At 41.5% G+C, this 11,550-nt stretch overlaps 1 non-coding gene across 1 annotated transcript; it reads left to right on the forward strand.

Moving 5' to 3' along the window:
- The first annotated feature begins 9,076 nt into the window (after window positions 1-9,076).
- On the forward strand, window positions 9,077-9,157 carry TRNAL-CAA (transfer RNA leucine (anticodon CAA)). The gene has a single exon. It is a non-coding gene; the product is annotated as a tRNA-Leu (tRNA).
- Window positions 9,158-11,550: the final 2,393 nt, after the last annotated feature.

Genomic DNA, 11,550 nt, shown 5'->3' on the forward strand with positions numbered 1-11,550 from the left:
AATACAGTGACACCGAGAAGTAGGTTTATTTCCTATCTGAAGGCGAGGAAAATGATCGCAAAAGGGTGCATTTATCATATTGTGCGAGTTAGAGATACAGATGCCGAGATACCTACACTTCAGTCTGTTCCAGTAGTCAAAGAGTACGCAGATGTATTTCCAGATGAACTTCCAGGTATTCCTCCAGAGCGAGATGTATTTACTGGAGAAAGGTTTCATAAGGCTCAGTACCTTACCTTAGGGTGCACCGGTACAATTTGTGTGGAAGAAAGACGGCCCGCTGGGGATGTGTATCGATTATAGGCAGCTGAACAAGGTAACTATTAAGAATAAATATCAACTTCCAAGGATCGATGACTTGTTTGATCAGTTGCAGGGGGCTAGACGCTTTTCAAAGATAGACTTGAGGTTGGGGTACCACCAGGTCAGAGTTCGGGAGAAAGATATTCCCAAGACAGCCTTCAGGACCCGATATGGCCACTTCGAGTTCCTTGTCATGTCCTTCGGGTTGACGAATGCACCCGCCGTATTTATGGATTTGATGAATAGCCTATTCCGGCCATTTTTAGATCTGTTCGTGATAATATTTATTGATGATATTTTGGTTTATTCACGTTCAGAGGATGAGCATGCGGACCACCTGCGAGCGGTACTCCAAACCCTCTGTGATAATAAATTGTATGCTAAGTTTTCTAAATGTGAGTTTTGGTTGAATTCTGTAGCATTCTCGGGGTACATTGTATCCGATGGAGGGATAAAGGTAGACACTCAGAAGATTGAGGCTGTGAAATCCTGGCCTAGACCTACCACTCCGACAGAGGTTCGTAGCTTTCTAGGCTTAGCAGGATACTACTGGAGGTTCGTAGAGGGTTTTTCTTCCTTTTCGGCACCATTGACGAAGTTGACATAGAAAGCAACTAGGTTTTAGTGGACAGAGGCTTGCGAGCAGAGTTTCCAAGAGCTTAAGAACAGGTTGACCTCAGCGCCAGTTCTAGCACTTCCAGATAGGGCTGGCAAGTGGGCTGGTCCAGGACGGGGACCGGCCCAGGATCGCAGCCCATGTGGGTAGTGGGCCTAAACGGGCTGAACCATTTAAGACTGGGACTAGGGGAGGTGGGCCTGGCAAGTGGGCCGGTCCTTAGCCTGAGGCCCGCAAGATCGGACCGTTTGGGACCAGGACCGGACCGGTCCTAGCGGGCCTAAGCGGTCCCAACGGACATAATTTTAAAAAAACAATCTGCCCATTTGGGCATTTAAAATCTAGCCGTTTCCTCTGCCAAAATAGCCGTTGGCTATTTACAAAATAGCCATTTAACCCCCCAACTTTGTTTTAACCCCAAATTTTTTATAATTACACTTTTTTTCTATTTTCAACTATAAATACTCCATCATTCTTTTATTTTTCTCACAAAATCATCATATATATATATATATATATATATATATATATATATATATATATATATATATATATATATATATATATATATATATATATATATATATATATATATATATATATATATATATATATATATATATATATATATATATATATATATATATATATATATATATATATATATATATATATATATATATATATATATATATATATATACGCATTGCTTTGAATATCTCTTAACAATATTTTTGTCTTTAAATTTGGATTAAAAAATTTAGGTCACAATTCTATAATATAATTTACAAGGAATTGCCTTAGATATTTTTATTATCATTTTTTTTCTCTAACTTCGATAAATGTTTTTAAAAAAATAGAAAGTATCCATTGGGCCCACTTAGGCCCGAGATCGGCCCACTTAACCCGAGACAGTTAGTTCGTAGTCCCGGTCCCGGGCCGGTTCCAACAAGAAGCCCGCAAAGCCCGGGACCACTTAGGACCGGGCCCACTTAGGACCCGGCCCGGCCCACGTGGCACCCTTACTTCTAGAGGGTCCAGATGGTTATGCCATGTATTGTGATGCCTCAGGTGTCGGGTTAGGATGTGTCCTGATGCAACATGTGAAGGTAATTGCGTATGCTTCAAGGCAGTTAAGGAAGCACGAGCGGAATTTTCTGACCCACGACTTTGAGTTACCCGCAGTTGTCCATGCGCTTAAGATATGGCAGCATTATTTATATGGCGTTCATGTTGATGTATTTACAGATCAAAAAAACATGCAATATATCTTCCAGGTAAAAAGGGTTGAATTTGCGACAGAGGCGATGGCTTGAGTTATTGAAAGATTACGATGTTAACATTCTCTACCATCCAGGCAAAGCTAATGTGGTAGCAGATTCCCTTAGTCGCTAGTTGGTATGCAAGGATAGGTGAGGCACCGGGTTCCGGTCTCGCTCCCCCCCAGGTTCGGGGCATGACAATCTCCAACTCTCGAGCCATGCTAAATCTTATACTGTGGTTGAGCCCCTCAATAAATTGACGGACTCGCTCTCTGACTGTGGAGACTAAAGCTGGTGCATGTCGGGACAACTCTCTAAACCTGGCAACATACTCTGATACGGTCATAGCAACCTGGCGCAACTGCTCAAACTCTGCACGCCATGCATCACGAAGGCTCTGGGGAACAAACTCTCTCATGAACATCTCTGAGAACTGAGCCCAGATGAGTGAAGCTGCCTCGGCCGGGTTATCCAACTCATACGCTCGCCACCACTGATAAGCCGCTCCCTTAAGCTGGAACATAGTGAAAGCAACCCCACTCGACTCCACAATACTCATAGTATGGAGAATACGATGGCACTCCTCAAGAAAACCCTAGGTATCCTCTGAAGCCAAACCACTGAAAGTAGGAGGGTGTTACTTCTTGTACCTCTCGAGCCTGAGCTGCTCCCCCTCAGAAGTTGTTGCCCTAACCTCGGGCTGAACTAGGATGACCGACTGCACTGGTATGACCTCTAGGACCTGGCCAACCTGGACCCGCTGCTCTGGGGTATGGGCGGCGGGAGTCTGTGCTTATCCCCCTACCTGAGATGTAGCAGGAGCAAGTAGAATCAACCCCGCCTGGGCCAAAGTTCCAAACATACTCAAAAACTGGGCGAGGGTCTCCTGAAGTGCAGGGGTAGTAACGGGCGTCTCAGATGCCTGTCCTCTAATTGGAGCTACTGGCGGCTCCTCTGTAGCAGCTCGGACCGGTGCTCTAGCTGCACCACGTGCCCGTACTCGGCCTCTAACCTGACCCCGGCCTCTAACCCGGCCCCGGCCTCTCACGACTCTAGCAAGGGACGCATGTGTTTGATTATCTGATCCAGTTATGCGTGTTCTCACCATCTATGAGAGAATAGAAAGACATGGATTTAGAATTTCGAAGTCAACAAATTCGCACGATAAGGAATCAAAGAAGTGAAACTTTTCCTAATAGTTCCATAGCCTCCCGAAGATAAGTACAGATGTCTCCGTAATGATCCGCGAGACTCTACTAAACCTACTTGTCAGGAGCCCAATTTCCCTCCGTAGGATGTAGTGATGGCACCTAGTCTCTAAGACTAGGTAAGCCTAACAAAACATGCGAAATATAACTGAAATGACAAATAACTCTCAAATACTCAACAATTTAACAAAAAGAAACTCTGTAACTCAGCATACACAATTTCCCAAAACCCGGCGAATATAAGTCACAAGCTCTAATAGTAGTACTGAGTAATACTATATATCAATGTCTATAAAAGGATAAGGAAAATAGAATAGTCTAAGTAGAGGAGGACTCTGAGGCCTGCGGACGCCGACATGTATACCTTGAAGTCTCCAAAGTTGAGCTCTCGCTTATACCTGGGCTGGTAGGAGGTACTTGGATCTGTACAAAAAGATATGCAGAAGCATAGCATGAGTACACCACAACGGAACCCAGTAATTGCCAAGCCTAACCTCAGTAGAGTATTGATGAGGTCGGGTCAAGGCCCTACTGGAATAAATAAGAAAAACTGTACAAGTTTATGGCAGTGTAGTAATGATAGTAATGAAATTGAAATGACAAATAGCATATCAAGGTTAGCCACACGGAACTAAAGCAAATAATCCCATATGGAAAAAACAAGGAATGATATGCTAAGGAAACCAAAACAACCAAAGACAAGTGCAGCAATAGAGAAATACCAACAAGAGTCACTACCGAGGTACCGCCTCGTAGTCTCAAATGACAGGAATAATTCACAATCTTTCCTTATATCATAGCAGGAGCCTTGCATTTATTTTTAAAAATTATTTTCCCGAAATAACATCCCGTGTTTTAGCCTACCTTATCACGCTACGTGACTTCTAGTAGTTCCCCTACTAGCCACGCGTATCAAGCCCACTTTACCTCACCACAAGCTTTTCAACCCTAAAAGCATATACCACCGCATGCGTATCAATATTACAATGTATCATAAATCGCACCTCAAGTGCCCAATATCACAACTTGCCAAAGAAAGCAACAATAATAGTGTTTTCATAATAAAGGGCCCATGGATCAACCATAATGTACAAGAGTCTCAACAATAACAACTGAAAGTGAATAACTCGATAGAATAGTATTTCACAACTTAACACTTTGCCTCAATGTGAATCACGACCTTTATAACTCAATACCAGTTTCATCAATAAGATATCCCAAGAATAACAACTTCAAATAAAGAATTCACGGTTACATAATGAATAAGGAATATGGGAAACAACAGCAACTTTAACTAAACATGTAGGGCAATTAACAAGTAAGAGATAAGACAAGTAGAGCATGTGAAGATAGACTAGAAATGATGACTATAACACGTTAAGGTAACTCAATTAAGGCATGAAAGGAATCTACATAGCTAAAATTGGTAAATTTTCACATTTAGCCTGTGCACATACTCGTCACCTAGCGTACACGGATTTCACACATCACAGTTGTCACAAACAACACAAATCCTAAGGGGTAATTCCCCCTCCCCCCCCCCAACAAAGTTAGGCAAGACACTTACCTCAAAACACGCTAACTCAATCTACTAGTAGACTTTTCCCTCGATTATCCAACTCCGAACGGCTCGAATCTAGCTAAAATAACTTCATGCTATAAATATAAACCATAGGAAACTATTTTGAATAATAAAATTACGATCTTTGCAAAGAAATAAAAAGTCAACTAAAAAAGTCAACCCGGGCCCGCTTCTCGGAACCCGACCAAAATTACTAAATCCGAACACCTAATCGATAACGAGTTTAACCATACAATAATTACTCAAATCCGACCTCAAATCACCTTTCAAATCCCCAAATTTTAGCCTAAGAAGTTTTCACAATTTTTCCTCAAATTTCCAACTCAAATCACTAACTAAATGATGAAATTAACTATAGATTCATATTATTTAACCAAAGCCGAGTTAGGATTTCTTACCGCAATGTTTTCCTTGAAAATCTCCCGAAATATCGTCACAAACTGAGCTCTCTAGGTCAAAAAATATATTATGAAATCAAACCCTCAAAATTAGGCCTTTTCTGCCCAGCGATTTCGCTTTTGCAGGCCTTTAGTCGCATCCGCGATGCCGCACCTGCAAAAAAACCATCGCAGGTGCAGTGCGGTTTCCACTTAGGCCAAGACTTTCCGCTTCTGCGGACCAAATGCGCATATGCACATCCGCTTCTGTGGACAAGGCCCGCTTCTGCGACAATAGACTAAGCTAGCCCCGTCTGCATTTGCGACTACTCCTCTGCACCTATGGACTCGCAGACGCAGATATCTCCTTGCACATGTGATCCCAGTTGGGTAAAGCCAGCTTCGCTCTTGCGATCAGCTCCTTGCTTTTGTGTGTTGCACCTGCGGCCAAACCCTCCGTATGTACTAAACCTAGGGACTATATTTCCCAATCCACTCCGAAACTCGCCCGAAAACAAAACCAAGAACCCCCGGCAAATCACATAACCATAATATAACATAAAGGAGGCAATAATTGGGGGATCGGGGCTAAAAAACCCAAAACGACCGGCCGGATTGTTACATCTATTATGTATTCTTTATCTGTTACATACCCCTTCTGTTTGTTATCCACTATAAGAATCTATTTATCTGACTAAACTCTGGTTGACTTGTGTTGAACCTTGGACCTTTCAAATACACATGCCCATTCCGATATTCATGACCATCCCCATAATCATACCATCATGTGGATTCCACCAGCCTTTTCAAAGATACGTCGATTTAGCTTGGAACATCTTCCACTGATTCGACGTATCCTTCTCAATCAAACTTTACATTTCACTGACTTCCATCATTCAAAACAGATCCATGCGCTAGGCTACCACCTATCTCTTATTCAAAGGTTACCAGTCTCCACCCAGCCACCCAAGAGTTCTCATTCATAATCACAATTCTTCTTAAAGTACAATCACTTATTCTTTATAACCATACATATCTCTTAGTCCAAGTAGTTGGCCAGAACCACGTTTTGACCTAATTCTTGCCCTGGCAAGATACGTAGGCAGCCCTACATAAGGGTTTGGTCTCCCCATTATTTCAAATTAATTCCCTCAGTATTGGAAAGTGGAGGCAATTTGTTTTAACAGTGCAGTGATGCTCTCAACCCGGCAATCTCCGAGAGCGTCAACCAAACACCACCCAAATATCCAAACATCAAAATAATATGCCAACCTTACTCTGATCTTCACTCGACTTAAATCCCAACATATGGGATGCAAGTCTTTTCTTCAAGCACTTGGCTATAGAGTCACGGTGTTCACTCCCACTTTCCAAATTCAGAGATTCGATACAGGTCAACCCATTTCCATTACAGGGGGGCAAGTTGTTAGCTAGATTTTGAGGAGTGTCATGCTCGTACAACTCATACAAACAAAGAAGAAAAAGTGAAGCCTCAAGATAACACGAATCAATTTTTCTCCATCGAACTAAGAATTTTTCTTTGGACACAGGAGGGACAACATAATTTTTGGAACTATCATGTAATTTTTGACATCGCATTTCCAATCACAACCGGGTACCCTACTGGCTACAAGGCCTAACTCTACACCCTCTTAATTATATAACTTTACCTAAGAGGGACTCTAACATTTTCTCCTCTGAGTTTTGCAGGTATATCATCCTGGGTACTTCACGGGAGATAACATCTGGTCTCGGACTTGGTGAACATCTATCAGATAGTCAGGGGAGTAGTAGTTTTACAATAAACTCCATCATTTCTCATGATTTAGCTGCTCTCACCACTTTTCTATATTCAGATCAGAACATCGTTCCCGATTGTCAATCCGGGATGATCATCAAATAGTTTATGCAGACAACCGAAAGGTGCATCATCCTGAGACTGCACGAGAAAATAACATCCGACATTGTAGAACATCAACCAAACAATCAGGGGAGTGTTAGTTACAATTCATAATTCCATTAGATTATGACATCACTAATCTCACTATATTTCTATATCTGCATCAGATAATCGCCCCGACTAATAACCGGGGACGATCACCAAAAGGTTCATGTGGACAACTGGAAGGTCGCAACAAAACATCCCTGCAGTCAATTAGAGACAACCACAACAACTGTCTCGCAAACAGTTAGGGGCATCGAGGCAACTGTTCAAAGGAGTAGCTAACGTAGGCAACCCGTCATGGGTCCGGTCTTTCTCGTCCTTAGTTGGACGAGTTAGTCAAGTTTGGCCACTTGGGTCACAGTTGACCGAAGATCCTGGCGAAAGGGTCATCTCTAGAAAAAAAATGTAAAATGTATGCATCTTCCCCTGGTGCTTCGAAATCTTTATGTAGACATCAAAGGAATATCAAAATCCAAAACATATTCCTGCATAATTCCTCCTTGAGGAAATTCAAAAATTCGAAACATCTTCCACTATTCCTAATCTTTCCGAACTACGCCTGACCTGATTCTCATTTCGACGAGATACATAGGCAACCTTCGAGTTCGGTCTTATTTTTAAAAAAAATCAAAAAGAAAAATCATCAATCAAGGACCCTTCTCGGGTTCAGTCTTATTTTTCCAAATAATCAAAAGAAATTCATCAATCAAGGAACCTTCTCGGGTTCGACCTTATTTTTCAAAAAAACAAAATCATGAATCAAGGACCCTCCCTAGGTTCGATCTCATTTTTCAAAAAATCAAAAAATGCTCCCATCGTGCAGAGATTTCAATGCTTGTCGCTCCAATCGTGTGGAGACTTACATTTCAGTCACTCCTATCGAGCGGAGATTTACTTTCTTATCCCTCCCATCGCGTGGAGAATTTACCTTCCTTTCAATGCTCCTATACGAAATAGTACACTGCTCGTCTAACATTCAGTGCTCCTATACAGAACGGTACCAAACCCCGTCTAATATTCAGCGCTCCGATACGGAACGGTACCTAGACCCGTCTAACAATCAATGCTCCTATACGAAACAGTACACAAACCGTCATTTTACTTTCCTGTCAGCGCTCTTATAAGGAACGCTACCCAGCCCCGTTTAACAATCCATGCTCCTACACGGAATGATACACAGCCCGTCATTTTACTTTTCTGTCAGCGCTCCTATACGGAACGGTGCCCAGCCCCGTCTAAAAATTAATGCTCCTATACGGAACGGTAAATAACCCGTCATTTTACTTTCTTGTCAGCACTCCTATACGGAATGGTACCCAGCCCCGTCTAACAATCAATGCTCCTATACGGAACGGTACACAACCCGTCATTTTACTTTCATGTCAATGCTCCTATACAGAACGGTACACGGCCCGTCATTTTACTTTCCTGTTCAATGCTCCTATATGGAACGGTAACTACAAAGCCTGTCTAACATTCAATTCTCCGATATTGCTTCGGAACGGTAACTACAAAGCCCGTCTAACAATCAATGCTCCGATATTGCATCGAAATGGTAATAAAGCCCGTCTAACATTTAATGCTCCGATATTGCTTCGGAACGGTAACCACAAAGCCCGTTTTACATTCAATTCTCTCTATCAAAAATCACAAAAAGTGATTTATTCAAAAATTCAAAAAATTAAAATCAAATGAAAATCTAAAATTATTTTTCTTCCACCCTTCCTGAAATATGCTAGACTTGATTCTCATTTCAATGAGATACGTAGGTAACCTTCAAGATGCCTTGGTGGTGAAATGGTAGACACGCGAGACTCAAAATCTCGTGCTAAATAGCGTGGAGGTTCGAGTCCTCTTCAAGGCATAATATTGAGAATGCTCATTGAATGAGCATTCTCAATAAGAGAGCTCGGATCGAATCGGTATTTATATACCGATTCGATCCGAGCTCTTGGAATTGGAATAAATTCGGCAGCGGATCGCGAAATCTTGGTGATCTTCTCTATCTAATGAATGGGGAGTCCGCTTTAAAATCGTCCGCCCTGCACCCACCCCCCCGAGTATATGCTTCAACAGGAATCACACAAGGGTAGATTAGAAACCTCTGGTAAAATGCCCGCCCGTAACCCAGCAGATAAAGTACATTGCATAGTCCAGGGATTGGCGACTTACCCATTCAGTGACTTTGGCACTGGACGTTCCCAAAATGGGGATAATCGGGTAAATTCAATATAATAGACGCCTGTTGGCATTCCAGCCTTCCTTCTCCTTTCAGGGCCTATCCGAGAGAGAATCCAGTACTTCTTGGTCGTGAATATCTGAACTGGTTGTTTGCTGTTCAAGAATTCTTGTTTAGGCAGTTCATACCATCCATACATAGTGTTTTGATCTAAGATTTCAGTTCTTCTGTATTTCAGCAGTAACATATTCTTCCATGAAGCTAAGGTCCAAAATATGGAAGAAAGAAGCATTTCCACGACTCTACCACCCAGTCAATTATGTTCCACTTAATCCCTCTTTCATGGCCACATATATTTCCGGCTAAGGAATGGGAAATCTTTCTCCTGTTACATGAATCCAATTTTCATTTCATCCGGGAAAAGCCATCTTTTTCTCAACAATGTCTTTGTCATTTTATCCAATAGCATTCCGTTAGATAGGAATAGATTTGATAAATATTGATAACTCTCAGATAGAGTATTAGAACGGAAAGATCCATTAGATAACGAATTGTTGGTTCTAAGCCCTCTCTGACGATTAATCAACAATTCGAAGTTCTTTTCTTGCGTATTCTTGATAAACCAGTGTTTATATATAGATGTAGGAGGATCTGTTTGGATAGTAAGAAGCCCCTTTGGGATCTCTTCATCTGCAAATAATTCTCGATGTAGAAACATAGAGCCAGGGGGCTGATCTTTGAATAGGAAAAAGAGTGGATCTGCAGGGTCCCAAATGAATTGGCTTATTCGAAAAAGGCCTTGTTCTTTGGAAGATCTATCTCGTGTCTGGTACTGCATGGTTCCACTCTGCAAGAACTCTGAATCATTCTCTTGAAGCTCATCATCTTCATCATAAATGATCCGCTTGCCCCGAAATGACCTGGACCAATAGGGAAATCCCAATTCATTGGGCCTTTCGATACAATTAAATAGAAAGCCCCAAGGGAGCCATATTCTAGGAGCCCAAACTATGTGATTGAATAAATCCTCCTGCGGGTCAAGGGCTCATTCTCCCTCCATTCTTCAAACTTTGATTCATATTTTTTATAGAGAAATCTCTTATCAAGGATAGAACAAGAGCCGTTTTGCATCATATCTAAGGGATTCCTTGGTTCGGGTCGAAGAAGTAATGTCACTCGATCATTATCAAACTGACTGCAATCTTTTTCTGTCCGTGAAGATCCCACCAGAGCACCTTCTACTTCTAATAGGCCATGAACTAGATCAGAACCATTCTCAACGACTCAATAAGAAGTGATCCCATTTTTTCATCGGGTCCGGATAAAGACCAAAGATCTTGAGCGACCGATCCGGCAGAACAACTCAAAAGATAAAGAAGTATCGTTAATCTTTTCATGCTCATTCCAAGCTCGAAGAACCATTTGTACAAATAAGAATTCCCTTCGTTACATGATTTCTTCTTCATATAGATAGATATAGGATCTATGGGGCAATTACTTAGAAGTACATTTTGTACTACAACCCTTCCTATCTGATAGAAAAGGATCCCATGATCCTGAACCGATCTTACCTGGGATCGTAAATTCCAAGTTTGTCTATGAAGAGCGGATCTAATTGTATTAGTGTCTATAATTAATTTCTTCTGTGTAATACTAATCGATAGGACCTCATTGGTAAGTGCTACAAGATCTCGTGCATTAAATAAATTATCATAAAAAATTAACTTGGTTGATACCAACACAGTTAGGAATGTGCATAGGAAAGAACAAATGTTAATTAGTATGATGGAGAGGGTTAGTTTTGGGTAAACTATAGACTCTTGCGGTACCTATTAATTATACCTTAGTGACACTTGAAAAATCTTATGCTTGCAGTTAGGGTAAGAACAAAGCTGACCTCATCATTTCATGTGCATTGTGTTGTTAGATCTAGATAAAAATTCAATGACATTTGCATTGTAGATCTAGAACTTGGCCTAAATGTCTGTTGAGGCAAAATCCTGGGTAACGCTTGGTTTAGGAAAGGACGGTAGGCTTTCTTTGACCCGTTTGAGCCTTTCAAGCCTACCAAATGACAT

The sequence above is a fragment of the Nicotiana tabacum genome, chromosome 13 (genome assembly GCF_000715075.1).
Source record: "Nicotiana tabacum cultivar K326 chromosome 13, ASM71507v2, whole genome shotgun sequence".
Lineage (NCBI taxonomy): Eukaryota > Viridiplantae > Streptophyta > Magnoliopsida > Solanales > Solanaceae > Nicotiana > Nicotiana tabacum.